Genomic DNA, 16,065 nt, shown 5'->3' with positions numbered 1-16,065 from the left:
GTACTTGAGTATATTTATGAAGATGCTTCAAATGCAGAGCATAAAAAGAAAGTTCTCTTGTGGTCTTATTAGAGTCATTTGATTTTATTTTCATCATGTATTTGATATTGGATATACTTGGCATTACAAAGGAGCTATCACTGGCTTTACAAAAAGAAGAGCAGGATATTGTAAATGCAATGCGACTTGTAGAAGTATCTAAGCAAAGATTACAGACTATGAAAGAAGTTGAATGGAACTTTTTATTTGAGAAAGTTTATACTTTTTGTTGTTAATAAGATATTAACATCCTTGACATAAATAATGTTTATGTGCTCCTAAAAAAATCAAAGCACAAAGTTGGGTAAAACACCAATTTCCATCATTATCGGATAAAAATATTCTATGCAGTTATAGATATATAATTGCAGGAGCTTAATAATCATTTTAATAAGATAAATAATGAGTTGCTTCTTTGTATAGTTTGCTTGAGTCCTAGAAACTTATTCTATACTTTTGATGTATCCAAGTTGATGAGAATGGCTGAGTTTTATCCTTATGATTTTTTTAGGATTGATATTAAAGCCCTTGAGCCTCAACTTAAAAATTACATTACTAATGTGCAATCACATGATGAATTTGTAAATCTTAAAAGATTTGGTGATCTTTCTAAAAAGCTAGTGGAGATCAAAAAATATTTTCTTTATCCCTTAGTGTTTTTACTTTTGAAGTTAGTTTTGGTTTTACTCGTTGCGACCGCTAGTGTGGAAAGAACCCTTTCAGTAATGAAGTATGTTAAGTCTGAATCGTAGAATCAAATGTATGATCAATTCTTGAATGATTGTTTGGTGATATTCATTGAAAGAGATGTATTTGAAACAATCACTGATGAAGCTATTATGCCTCGCTTTTAAAACATGAAAGCAAATAGGGGACTTTATTAAATATATGTTATTTATTCATTTTGATGCAATTATAATGCTATATTTTCTAATTCTTAATATTTTATGTATATTTTTGTATGATAACTTGTTATAAAAAGGACATCGGTAACAAAAATTTCTAGATCCGCCACTGGTTGGTTAAGTTTAATATGTTAGATGCAAAATCTACGAAGACTCCTTTGACTGATCACTTTAAACTTTCTAAGGAACAATCACCCAAGAATGATGATGAGCTGAAGAGAATGTCAAAGATTTCTTATGCTTCAGCTACAGATAGTCTAATATATGCAATGGTATGTACTAGATCCGATATTGCACATACAGTGAGAGCTGTGAGTAGATACATGGCAAATTTAGGTGAACAACATTAGGAGGCTATCAAATGGATCCTAAGACACTTAAAAGGTACCAAGAATGTAGGCTTATATTTCAGGAGGAGCAGTTAAACACTACAAAATTTTATAGATGCTGATTTGGATAGTGATGTTGACACAAGAGAAAGCACTATCGGATATGTTTACACTATTGGAGGGATAGCAGTGAGCTGGATTTTCTAGCTATAGAAAATTATTGCTCTTTCTACAACCGAGGCAAAGTATGTTGCTATTACATAAGCTAGCAAAGATATGATTTGGCTGTAGAATCTTTTGAAAGAGCTGGATAGAGAATAAAATTATAGTGTACTATTATGTGACAGTCAGAGTGCTATTCATCTTACTAAGAATATGATATTTCATGATAGGACAAAGTATATACAGCTGAGGTATCACTTCATTAGGAGATTGCTTGAAGATGAAAGTTTATCGCTTGAGAAGATTCAAGGTGCAAAGAATTCAGCCGACATGTTGACAAAGACAATCATTGCAGAGAAGTTGAGGCTATACATGGCCTCAATTGACCTCCAAAATTATTTGAATAGAAGCACCGTATAAAATATATAGATTTATGGTATGGGAGTTTGTTTTTTTTTTCAAATGGATGTATATTTGGATGTCTCAGTCTCCAAGTGGGAGAGTTGTTGGGATAGTGGAGTCTGATCTATTTCTGATCCGAGTCTTATTTATGCGCTACGATTGATAGTCGTGGATCCCACTGTGCAGTAGAGAGTACATGTTGCGGATGGCTATGATTCTCTTTTTCTGTCTTATTGGAATGGAGGGCAAATCCGAAAATATCCCTATCAGTTGTTAACCCTATCCCTAGTATAAATAGATAATCATTGGGTATCCAAATATATGAGAGCAGAAGAGAGAGCTAGTGACTGTGCTATGTAAAAGAGAGGGCGTGTGAGGGAGAGTTTCTTCCCATTTCTTATACTCCTGTAAACTCTCTGATTATAAAATAAAAATTCTTTGTACGACTGTGGACATAGGAGCAAAAAACTCTGAACCATGTAAATCCTTATATGTTCTTGTGTGTATGTGATTTGCTGCTCCTTCTTTCTTTCTCCTGCTATTCTTCGTTTCTCGCTGCACGTAAGGCTGAGCTCTAGTTCCTAATATTATTCTATATGGTATCAAAGCTAAGATTTTGATAGTCATGGCTCATGTGTTTATAGCCTTACATGGTATCAAATCTAAGCATTTGAGATTCATAGCCCATTTGTTTGTGGCTCTATATGGTATTAAAGCTATAGATTTTGAAGATTAGTGATTGATATATTGGTTATTCTATATGATATCAGAGCTATAGGTTTGAAGAGTGGTTGAGTAATTTGCAGCTTCGATCAAATTTATTAAAGATGCGATCTTTTGGAGTGGCATTTTGGCTATTGATGATTTTGGTGTTCATAGTTTGGCATGATTAAAGAGCTTCTAATAATTTGTTATACAGTAATGCAAGCATGTGGACTCTTATTTCGATGATTCAAAAAGTAAATCATCATGATCGATGCTATTATCTTCTATATCAATAGATTTAAGCAAGAAATGTTCGATATTACCACCATTGATAAGGTTGCTTTTACAACCACTACTTTTTATAAATTGAACAACATACGTTATCCATATTAGAAGGCTCTTATTAAGCCTTATTTGAAAGAATTGGTTTTATGAGATATCTTGGACGAGTCAGAGATGATGTCAATAGATAAGACTATGAGAAGAAAAAAAAATTAGAAATCTCAAAAGATAATATGGATTCTTCAAATTTTAGTTAATAAAAAAAATTTCTCCATATTCATGATGTAAAGAAGCCAAAAAAAGCATAGGATATTCTTGTGGCTGTCTATTCTAATTCATACAAATGGAGACATCTCAAACAAAAATTACCTAAATAATAGATTCTAGATCTCCCTAAAAATCTAAAAGAAGAATAAATTTGATTTAAAAATGAACATTTGAAGCAGGGAGAGCTTAATCAGTTAGAGATTGGATCAATTTCGAAGATTCAGAATATGATAAGGTGGATCAGTTTGATGATTAATCGAGTCTAGAAGAAAATCTTAAGTAAGAGAAGCTTGATCAAGTAGTTATGATTGAAGAATCCGTTAATTTTAGAATTATTCAGGAAGAGTCAAACGATGCTACGATTGATTTAGTTATAAAGATCTGTATTGAGGAATCAAATCATATGGAAGAGTCTTATATTGAAACTATCCAAAATATAAATATTTTATTTGGAGACTTAATCAATCATGTGGATAAAAAATTGATTAATTTTAAAGTAGCTTCGAAGACCAAGCAATAAGAATACATACTTATGATTTTTATTGTATTTTAGTGGCCAACAAGATTTTTGGTAGATGGGTTGATTTTGAAGTTTTTCTAAAGTTTGAGTATTGAAATACTCTATGCATGAAGATTTGACTCCATATATAGAAGCTAATTATGTGCGGATACTTGAAGATCCTAAAGTGAAGGTATATGAATATGACTAAATTTTTATTTTTAATTTTACCTATTTGCAGGTAATGCTTGATGCTCATAGTTATTGCAACCGGCAACTTGATATTCATTCGAATAAACTAGATACTCGAAGAAATTTTGACATCATGATCGTGGAGTTAATATCGAGAGAAAGTATTGAAGGACATTATTGTCTTGAATATATACATCGAAGAAAACGAGTCAATAAAGAAATTATTGTTCGAGCCACTAATGAATTCCACTATTCAATCATTGGATTGACAAGTTGTTATATGTTGTTATTACTATGATAATGATAGTGATGGCTACGATGATGCTTCATGACATCGACAAATTCAGAATTGTCGATGTGGACTTTATAATGAGAGAAAATATTGACCTCGCTAAGTTGAAATCCAACTATGATTCTGTTTTTACTTGGTCATTAGTTTTTGTTGGGGAATATCGACCGACCCCGCTCATGCCGACTTATAATCGGGCAAACACGACCGACCGACCGACCGATCGATCGTCGGATGCCGTTACCAATTGATCAACGGCTGTCGATCGATCGAGGATATGTCGGTCGGGCAGACCCTTTCCGCCCTCCCGACCGACTGCACCAGGGGGTCCGATGCCTAACTCCCGCGACGTGCCCGACTGACCATCGAAGGGATCCGAATCTCCACCCGACGCACCTCAGCTGGGCACCGACCCAAGGTCGGTTGACTCCTCCAATCACCGTACTACTGTCAGAGACTGTCGGTCCTGACAACAGCATGCGGCACTGCCGCCTAGGGGCATTATCCCACCTAGGGTATGGGTCAACCCTAGCGATTTGACAGTCCCATGACGATTTGACACATTTACGGTGACTCTGATAATCTCCAGTGAATTGACAATTCTTTAATTGTCTGCGCCATTAATGACGGCGCCATACCACGCTCCACTATATATATCGGAGAAAGCAACAGTGCTAGAGGTCTTTCCGAAAACTATCAGGCTTGCTCCCTCTCTCTCTTTCCCTCTCTCGTTGAGCTCCTTGTTTTCTTCTCACTGTTGCCTAGTCTCCTCTCTGACTTGACCGTCGGAGGGTCCCCGCCGGAGCCATCTCCGGTCAGTGCGGACTTTCTTTTGCAGGCGCTCGTTCTCGACGACCAGACGATGAGGGGATTGGCCGCAACAGATTGGCGCGCCAGGAAAGGAGAAACAGCATCAGGTCTTAGTGCTTCATTGACAGCACCAGAGATCGTAACCCCCATAGAATTTAAGATGACAAAGACAAGAGCTCAGCGATCGAGGGTCACTGGATCGGCGAGGCGATCTTCCCACCGGGAAGAGGCCTCTCCTCCACCCTCCGCGGCGGAACCCAGTTCTCCACACCCCGCGGTGACCACGGAGGCGCAAATCGCGGTGATCGTGCGGCAAATGATCGTGCTGACGGAGCGGTCAAAAGCCTCCAGCAACAGTCGGTCCAGCTGCCGCCATCACCGACCGGGCAACCGGCGGCACGTCCGATGCCCTCCAGGAGCAGCCGCCGACGCCCGCGTCGATCTCCGTCGCCTCCGCGGGAGCACCTGCCACAGCACTCCTACGGAGAGGAGGAGGAGCGGCCGCGGCGCGACGCCCACCGGTCCCGACGGCATTCTCCCTCCCAGCTAGAACGAGCAAGGAAGGAGAAACACCCACGAATGCCGTCCGCCTCTCTCTCGGACTCTTTCGGAGACTCCACTCCTGGGGTCTCCCAGCACCGACGGACAGACGACTACGAACGCAGGTTCGAGAAAATCGACCGTCGGCTCGCACAGCTACAGGTGGACGGACGAAAGTCTTCAAACGATGTTGACTTCCAGACCGCCCAATCTCTCTCTCGACTCGTCCTCGACGAACCGATCCTCAGTCGGTTCAAGATGCCGCATGTGGAGCCTTACGACGGCTCCACCGACCCAATCGACCACCTGGAGAGCTACAAAGCTCTCATGACGATTCAAGAGACAACCGACGCTCTCTTTTGCATCGGCTTCCCCACCACGCTCCGCAAAGCTGCCAGGGCCTGGTACTCTGATCTTCGATCGAAAAGTATCCACTCCTTCGGACAGCTCGAGCACTCTTTCGTGGCTCACTTCAGCACCAGTCGGAAGCCGCCGCGAACGTCGGACAGCCTTTTCTCCCTCAAACAGGGAGAAAATGAGATGCTCCGATACTTCGTGACGTGATTCAACGTGGCCACGCTTGAGGTCTGGGACCTCAATGAAGACATGGCTATCTCGGCCATGAAACGGAGGCTGAGGGCATCCCGGTTCACTTACTCCCTGGACAAGACCCTCCCCGGACGTATGCCGAACTATTGGAGTGCGCATACAAGTACATACGCGCAGACGAAGGAGCCTCCGACCGGTGCTTGACCGAGTTCAAGGGCCCGAAGAAAAAGCGAAGAAAGGGTCGGGACCCCGCTGAACCTAGCAGGCCCCCGACCGACGGTCGGGTCTCACCCCCACGACGAAGCCAGAAGTCGCCCCGACGGCAGACTCCAAGGCCGACACGCCCCAGGTATGACTCCTACACTCCTCTCTCTGCTCCTCGTGCGCAGATTCTGATGGAGATCGAGGGGGAAGAGTACCTGCGACGGCCTCCGCCTCTGAAGGCAAAAGGCCTCGACCGATGAAAGTACTGCCGATTCCACTGGGGCCACGACCACAATACCGAGCAATGCATCCAACTTAAGGATGAGATCGAAGCTTTCATCTGTCGAGGGTATCTCGATAAATTTCGGAGGAACCCGCCGACTCAACCAGTCGTCGATCGACGACCCCAGCCGATTGAAGAAGCGACGACTAATCAGCCAACGGCCAGGATCATCAATATGATTTTCAAACGACTTGGCCCGGGGACGTCTGCTGGAGGGGAGCCGACGAAGAGGCTGCGCTCGGACAACGTAATTACCTTTACGGAAGAAGATGTTCGGGGCATCCAAACTCCCCACGATGATGCTGTTATTGTCTCGACGACAATAGCGAACTACGATGTAAAAAGAATTTTTGTAGATAATGGAAGTTCAACGAACGTTTTGTTTTACTCGACCTTCTCCCGGATGCGACTATCAACCGACCGACTCAAGAGGGTCCCTACGCCCTTGATAGGCTTCGCCGGGGACGCCGTCGTGACGGAAGGAGAAATTATCCTGCTCGTGATGGTCGGCACCGAACCACGATAAAGCACGGTCCATTTGACTTTTGCGGTCGTCCAAGTACCCTCGGCCTATAACGCCATACTTGGAAGATCCGGACTAAATGCCCTCAAGGTGATTGTCTCGACGTACCATCTCTTGGTTCAATTTTTCAACCAAAAATGGAGTCGGAAAGATGCGCGGAGACCAACAGCTCGCTCGCCGATGCTTCTAGATCTCCGTCCAAAGCGACAAGTTGAAGGGCTCCCTAACAATTGACAAACTAGACCAACGGGAGGAGGAAGAACAGGGCTCACCGGTCGAACAGCTCGTGTCAATCCCGATAGTGGAAAGCCCCGACCGAAAGGTATGGGTCGGGTCTCAACTACCCGACCCAGAACGACAACGGTTGGCGGAGCTGCTGAAGGCCAACGCCGACATGTTTGCTTGGTCGGCAGCAGATATGTCGGGCATCCCTTCGGAGACAATAACGCACCGACTCAACATCGACCCGACGATGAGGCTGGTGAGGCAGAAGAAAAGGTCTTTTGTTCCCGAAAGACAGAAGGCCATCGATGAAGAAGTGGACAAGCTACTCGAGGCAGGCTTCATCAGAGAAACTGCATATCCCGATTGGCTCGCCAATGTTGTCATGGTAAAGAAAGCCAACGGAAAGTGGAGGATTTGCATCGACTACACCGACTTGAATCGGGCCTGTCCGAAGGACAGCTTTCCACTTCCAAAGATCGACCAGCTAGTGGATGCGACGTCCGGTTATCGACTGCTCAGCTTCATGGATGCCTTCATCGGGTACAATCAGATCCGAATGGCACCTGAAGACGAGGAGCACACTGCCTTCGTGACCCCCAAGGGCCTCTACTGCTATAGGGTAATGCCCTTCGGGCTGAAGAACGCTGGAGCTACCTACCAACGACTTGTCAATAAGGTCTTCAAAGACCAGATCGGACGCAATATGGAAGTATATGTGGATGACATGCTGGTAAAGAGTGTGCCGACCGCAGACCATGTTCGAGACCTCGAAGAAGCTTTTCGCACTCTACGACAACATCGAATGAAGCTGAATTCGACTAAGTGCACCTTCGGAGTAACCTCGGGAAAGTTCCTCGAATTTCTCATCTCGCAATGGGGAATCGAGGCCAACTCTGAGAAAATCAAGGCCATCATCGACGTGCGCCACCCGAACACCCAGAAGGAAGTCCAGCAGTTGAATGGAAAAATCGTCGCTCTTAGCCGGTTCATCTCTCGATCGGCTGAAAGGTGCCTCCCGTTCTTCAAAACTCTGAGGCAGGCGAAGGGCTTCTCTTGGTCGAATGAGTGCCAACGGGCCTTCGAGGATCTGAAGAGGTACTTGGCTTCCCCGCCGTTGCTTGTGAAGCCGGAGGTCAGGGAGACATTGTATCTCTATTTGGCCACCTCCCTTGATGCGGTCAGTTCGGTGCTCGTCAGAGAAAATGAGAGCCAGACCCATCAACCTATCTACTATACCAGCAAAGTGCTCCGCGACGTTGAAGCTCGATATTCGGAGATGGAAAAGATAATTTTCGTCCTGACCATCTCCGCACAGCGACTCCGCCCATACTTCCAGGCGCACGCCATTGTGGTTCTCACCAACCAACCCCTGAGGGCGATACTGCACCGACCTGATACATCGGGATGACTGGCAAAGTGGACGATAAAGCTCAGCGAGTTCGACATACAGTACCGATCGCGACCTGCCTTAAAGGCCCAGGTCCTGGCCGACTTCATCGCAGAATGCCCGACGACCGACCAAGGGTCGGAAGATGTGGACCCCGGATGAGACGCGGCCTCCAAGCCTGACCCGATCTCCACCTGGGTACTGCACATCGACGGAGCTTCAAATGCTCAAGGAAGCAGGGCTGGGTTCCTGCTCACCAACTCGGATGGGGTAGTCATCGAGTACGCCCTCCAATTCGACTTCAAAGCCTCCAATAACCAAGCCGAGTATGAAGCACTCCTCGCCGGCTTGAGGATGGCAAGAAAACTTGGGATCGACAGCCTCAGGGCATTCTCCGATTCTCAGCTGATCGTGGGGCAGGTCAAAGGCGAATTCGAGGTGCGAGATCCAGCCATGGCAAAATATCTTCAGAAAGTGAAGGATCTCGTGACGCGTCTCGGGTATTTTCAAATCTCCCACATCCCCAGGTCGGAGAATGCCGGGGCCGACGCACTCTCCAGGCTGGCAACCTCGGCTTTCGACTCTTTGGGTCGGACGTTCGTGGAGAATCTCAAGCAGCCGAGTATCAATAAGGTCGAGGAGGTGCTATAACTGACGACCGAACCAAGCTGGATGGATCCGATTGTTCGGTACCTGACCGATGGGATCCGATTGTTCGGTACCACGGAGGCCAGGCGGCTCCGATGGTCGGCCTCCCAATATGTGATCATGGATGGCCGACTGTACAAAAGGTCATTCTTCCTTCCCTTGCTCAGGTGCTTGGGACCGACCGATGCAGATTACGCACTCAGAGAAGTGCACGAAGGAATCTGCGGGAGTCACTTGGGGGGCAAATCCTTAGCCTACAAGGTCCTGCGGCAGGATTACTACTGACCCACTATGAGGAAGGATGCGGCTGAGTTGGTCCGAAAGTACGAACCATGCCAGAAGTATGCCAACGTACAACACCGACCGGCCAGCCAAATCACTCTTATTGCCGCCTCATGGCCCTTTGCTCAATGGGGGGTCGACATCCTTGGTCCTTTCCCTCCGGCATCGGGCCAGAGGAAGTTCATAGTCGTCGCCATCGACTACTTCACCAAGTGGGTGGAGGCCGAGCCCCTGGCGCAGATTACCGAACGGAAGATGGAGGACTTCATCCAAAAGTCCATCATCTTCAGGTTCGGATTGCTGCATACCATTATCACCGACAATGGATGACAATTCGACAACCAGGACTTCAGAGACTTCTACGTGAGGTTTCACATCACGCACCGACTGACTTCAGTCGGACATCCACAGTCCAATGGTGAAGTCGAGGTGCCCAACCGGACCATATTACACGGGCTTAAAACCCGACTGAATGAAGCCAAAGGCCTCTGGGTCGATGAGCTGAGCTCCGTTCTGTGGGCTTACCGAACGACCCCCCGCGTTCCAACTGGAGAGTCGCCTTTCAGTTTGGCCTATGGGATGGAGGCGATGATACCACTCGAGATGGGCTGCCATCTACCAGGGTCGAGCAGTATCAAGAGCCGAACAACTCTGATTGCCGGAGAGCCGATCTAGACCTCCTCCCCAAACTACGGAATGAGGCTCAACTTCGTATGGCTTCATACCGACAGAGAGTGGCCCGATATTACAACGCCAAGGTCAAGCCAAAGCTTTTCAGGCTCGAGGACCTAGTCTTAAGAAAGGCAGAAGTCTCGAAGCCCCTAGACCAAGGGAAGCTAGCTCCGAATTGGGAAGGGCCCTACATGGTAGCGGACACCTACGGACCAAGGGCTTACCGACTGAAAACTCTGGAAGGGAAACCGATTCCCCGTACCTGGAATGCTGACAACCTGAAGTTGTATCACCAATGAATTTTGTACCTGTTCATTCGGAATGCAAATCCAGTTCCAAGTTTCAGAGTTTTCACTCTTCGACTGACGACCGGCGCTCGCCAAGAAGGCCGAGTTCCGACGTCCCGACTCGGACTTAATGTCCACATGGAACCGATGGCCCGATCGTCGACGATGCATCGGATGCTCTCAAGGGTTGAATCATCCATGACAACGGGAGTTAACACTCCTACGATCGAACTTTCGGGCCAACCGATCGGCTAACTTGCCGACTGAGCCCCGACCAAAGAAAGGCTTGACGCCTGCGCGATTGCCGTCGCGACTCACCGACCGAGCTACGGCCAGTCGAAGGATATTCGGCTTACCACCGTCTATCACACGAAGCGACCACTGTCGCATTCATAACTCACCGACCGAGCTACAGCCGGTAGGGAGATATTCGGCTTACCACCGTATATCATGCGGTGCAGTGTAAGTACCCGACACAAGGGTATCGGGATCCGACTTATCATCGTTTCTCCGAGTAAACGTGTCGGACGACATCTAACTGAATGCGTTGAAAGAGACCCGACTGCCAAATCTTATCCGACGGTCGGTCGGCTTTCGACTCAACGAGCGCGCCCGACTCACAGCCAGGCGAAGGACGCCCGACTTAGGCCCTCGACCATCGAAAGGCCGATCCAAGATCGGAACTTGTTCTACCTTCGTGGCGGCAAGAATTACCGAATGTCCTAACTGATCTATATGGGTTAGCGACTTACGTGTTCAAATGCATTCCACGACACATGAAAAAAGACGTGCGGAAGAAAAAAGTTTAAGTCCAAAACTTTGACTCTGATTCCATTAAAGATCAAGACAAGTTTACAAACTGGGCCGAAGCCCGACTACAAGTATAACCGGTCGAAGCAAAAATAAAAACAAAAAATTGACTAATCCTCAGAGTCGGCCTCCTCCACTAGATGACGGTCGGGGACGGTCGGCGAACCTACTCTGGCTTCGGCAGTCGGGGCCGCTTGATCTTCGGTGGCTTGCTCTGCGTCTTCTTTGGCTTCTGCCCTGGTGGTGAGGCCTTCCGATGCTGGGTCGGCCGTCTCCTCCACAGCTGGGGCCTCCGACTCTGGCAAAACAATGCTGCTGAGATCAAGCTCCGGGTATAGGCTTCGAACGGCTTCCCGAGCGTCCTCGTACCCGACCCGGTACGAAAGGAAGCCGCTCTCCAAAAGCTCTTCTCGGTACTCTTCCGAGTCACGAAAGTCTTCGACGGCCCGACCCATGGCCTCCTTCGCCGACTCCGCTTCTGCCCTCGCGATGTCTGCGTCGGCCTGGGCAACGGACAGACCTTCCTCGGCCTTAGCAAGATTTTCGAGGCTTACTCGGAGCTGCTCGCGGTCGGCCTCCAGCTCCTTGGTGAAGCTGTCCCGCTCGTGCCGAAGCCGACGGACGGTCCGGGACTTCTTCTTCGCATCGTCCCGGGTCGACTGCAGCTCCGACTCCGATGTCGCCAAGGCACCCTTGAGTCGGGAGACCTCCTCCGTGAGTTGGGAGACCTCCCCCTCAAGTCGGCCCTCCCATTCGACCGACTGTTGCAGCTGGTCGACCAGGACGACCTTGTCGGCTTCAACGGCCGCGACCTTGTCCCTCCAAGCCGCGCGCATGTCGCCGAACTTCCGGTATCCAGCCTCTAGCTCGGATATGTTGTAGACCAGCTACAGAAAGCAAAATCGACCGTTAGGAGATCGGACTCACGGAAACAATATTGAAAATGAAGGAGAGAGGAACTTACCCGGATCATCATCGGGTAGAACGAAGACAGCATGTCGGAGACACGCTGGTTCTTCATCGCCTCGATGTCGGCAGGAAGAAGGAGCGCCTGGCACAGACTCCTGGCCAAGTCATGGTTGGCCAGGCCCGATGCACCTTCGGGGAGTGGGAAGTCGGTCGATCCTCCACCGTCGGCCGACCGTCCTTCATCGCCCGACGCCATAGCGGCCTTCCCTCGACCGGACGCCCAGGCCCTGACGTCGGAGGTGGACGGCAAACTTGAGCCCGATCGAGTCTCGACCGACGGTGCAGCAGCAGCGGGCGCAGGTCGCTCGGGCTCGTGCGCCTCCTCTCGATCCTCCTCTGTCGGCTGAGCGGCCGGTGCGCCATCGACCGACTCATCGGCCGCCCTTCTTTCGGGCGAGGCAGCGCCCTCGCCCGATGGTCCCTCGGACGGGACTTCGACGAGCACTGTCGGTGCTGATAGTGCGATGACGGGCTCCGCCCCCGACCCGATCGGTTCGCTCGGCGGAGCTACGTGAGGCCTCTTGGGAGGCCGCGATGGCCCGACCCCTTGCACCGGCCTCTTTCGAACGGCGTACTGACGTACGTCGGCTGCCGTCAGTCTTGATCTCGGTGGCATATCTGCAAACAACGTCAGACGGTCAGCACCATAAAGAAAAAACAAAAAGAAGAAAAAGGGAAAGAAAAATGAAAGACCGACCTAAGTGAGGGACCGGGCTGAGGCCGGCGTCGTATAGGGCCTGCTTGATGACGAGCTCCCTCTGCTTCGACATCGAGATGTCCTTCAGCTGGTGGAAGTCTTCCCGGTCCTCAGCTTCCACCCGACTGTTCTCGTTCGGCTCAGTTCGGGGATTCCCCCAACGGACAGGGAACCCCCAAGGGGTGGAAGAGGATGCGAAGAAGAACTGGTTCTTCCATCCGTGAATAGACGACGGAAGACCAGTAATGAACGAGAGCCCCTTCCGAGGATTGAAGTACCACTACCCTCGGGCTTTAGGGTGGGGTCGGAGGACGAAGAACGCTCGGAAGAGGGAGATCCGAGGATCAGTCGGCAAAAGCCGACACAGAAGAGCAAAACTGACTATTAGCCGAACTCAGTTCGGTGCGAGTTGCACCGGGCACAGCCCGTAATAGTCTAGCACGTTTCGGATGAACTCCGGGATCGGGAAGCGAAGGCCGGCCCAGAGGTCCTCCACGTAGAAGGCCACCTGGCCCTCAGGCGGGCTGTTAACCCGACTGTTGACACCAGGGGCGAATAGCCGAAACTGCTTCGGGATGCAATATTGCTCCCAGAGTTGATCGACGTTCGGCCCCGATAGTGAAGAAATCTCCACCTCCGGGGTCGACCGAGGGTTGTCAGTCGGCTCTCCCGACCGACTGCCTCGTGGAGACGTTCTAGCTATGGACTGGAACAAAAGACAAGGAAATGAAGACGAAGGCAGGGAGGGAGACGGTGAAGATGGGGAAGGCCCTTAAAAGAAAATCTGAAAGGAAGGAAGACGGAGTACCTGAAACTACGTGCGCAGAGTTTCGACAGCAAAGTGAGGGGGGTAAAAACTGAATATGGGCGACCCTGTATATATAGTACCCCCCGACGGTCGAGATGAAGGCACGACCAACGAGGAGTCCCTAGATCTCACCACATGGCATCATCCGGACCGTCCGTCGGCCCGACGGTTCGATGCACCCATCTTCAGATCGAGCCACGTCACCTCAATCTGCTCCAACAGATCCGTCCCAATGGCCACATGCCACATGGCACAGAGGCTGTGACATTTCGTATCCTCGAAGGGGCGGCGGGAACGATGGTTTTTCTTCCCGATGGGACGAGACGTCTGACACCGACAGGACGTCCGACACCGACGGGACACCTGGCGCCGACAGGATGCCTGGCGCCGACAGGACGTCTGACACTGACGGGACAGGACATCTGACACCGACTGGACATCTGACGCCAGCGAATCGTACGGCATTCATGAGATGCCTGACATCCTATCAACCCACGGTACAGTCGGAACTTGATACACAGAGGATCCACTCTTTTTCGCCCGACGCTACTATCCAAACGAAGACATCGGCTAGCGCGCCGTCCGACTCAGGAGTAGAGGGGGACAACTGTTGGAGAATACCGACCGACCCCACTCATGCCGACTTATAATCGGGCATACACGACCGACCGATCGATCGTTGGGTGCCATTATCGACCGATCAACGACTGCCAACCGATCGAGGATATGTCGGTCGGGCAGACCCTTTCCGCCCTCCCGACCGACTGCACCAGGGGGTCCGATGCCCGACTCCCGCGACGTGCCCGACTGACCGTTGGAGGGGTCCGAATCTCCACCCGATGCCCCTTAGCTGGCCACCGATCCAAGGTCGGTCGACTCCTCCAATCATCGTACTACTGCCAGAGACTGTCGGTCCTGACAACAGCATGTGGCATTGCCGTCTAGGGGCATTATCCCACATAGGGTATGGGTCAACCCTAGCGATTTGACAGCCCCACGACGATTTGACACATTTATGGCGACTCTGACAATCTCTAGTGAATTGACAATTCTTCAATTATCCGCGCCATTAATGACGGCGCCATACCACGCTCCACTATATATATCGGGGAAGGCAACAGTGCTAGAGGTCTTTCCAAAAACTATCAGGCTTGCTCCCTCTCTCTCTTTCCCTCTCTCGTTGAGCTCCTTGTTTTCTTCTCACTGTTGCCTAGTCTCCTCTCTGACTTGACCGTCGGAGGGTCCCCACCGGAGTCGTCTCCAGTCAGTGCGGACTTTCTTTTACAGGCGCTCGTTCCCGACGACCAAGCGACGAGGGGATTGGCCGCAACAGTTTTAATGATTTTAGGACTCTATTTAATTATTTTTTATATCATATTCAAATAGGATTATTTCTAGTAATACTCTATCTATTTTAGAGTTTTTGTTTTAGTAGATTTTATTTTTTAAGTTGAGGTAGGAGTTAAACTCCCATCCATGTGATCTTTATTTAAAGGGACTATTAGTGTTTTCTTTAGGATGTAGGAAGAGAGAGAGTTAGAGGTATCATCTTTGATGAGAATGAGGGAGCTTCTTACTTCATTGTATGACTCATTTTTTTAATAATTTTTTTTTTCTCCTAAATTTTTTTTCAATATTTCTTCTCCGCTATTTTTTTGATATTTATTTTTGAACTTGGATCGGATCTACTTCAGATAGCATGCCATTCTATATTGTTGACCATATGAATCTTCAAAAAATCTTAAAGATAATATAGCCAAATATTCAAAAGATCACTAAAAACATATTCAAAAAATGATCAAAATATATTTCAATAATCCATCATTCTATATTTTCATCATTATATCCATTAACATTATAAGCCGTTATATAAAAACACTATAGAAGATACGAACACCACCTCACCTGCATAGATTGAGATAGAGATTGTCTCTACAATTTCAATTTTTTTCCTTCAAGTTCCTTTTCCTTATGTAAAGAAGCAAAGAAAAAGTTTACTATAGAAACAACAGTAACGAAAAGCAATTGACCATACAAATCCTAGTCATAGCTGTTGGGATATACCGACCGACCGACCGACCAATCGACCAACCGATCGACCGATCGATCGACCGACCGATCACCGGATGTCGTTACCGATCGATCGACGGCTGTCGACCGACCGAGGATATGTCGGTCGGGCAAATCCTTTTCGTCCTCCCGACCGACTGCACCAGGGGGTCCGATGCCCGACTCCCGCGACGTGTCCGACTGACCGTCGGAAGGGTCCGAATCTTTACCCGACGCCCCTCAGCTGGCCA

This window comes from Elaeis guineensis, chromosome 14 (assembly GCF_000442705.2).
Source record: "Elaeis guineensis isolate ETL-2024a chromosome 14, EG11, whole genome shotgun sequence".
Taxonomy (NCBI): domain Eukaryota; kingdom Viridiplantae; phylum Streptophyta; class Magnoliopsida; order Arecales; family Arecaceae; genus Elaeis; species Elaeis guineensis.
This window is presented reverse-complemented; position numbering follows the sequence as displayed.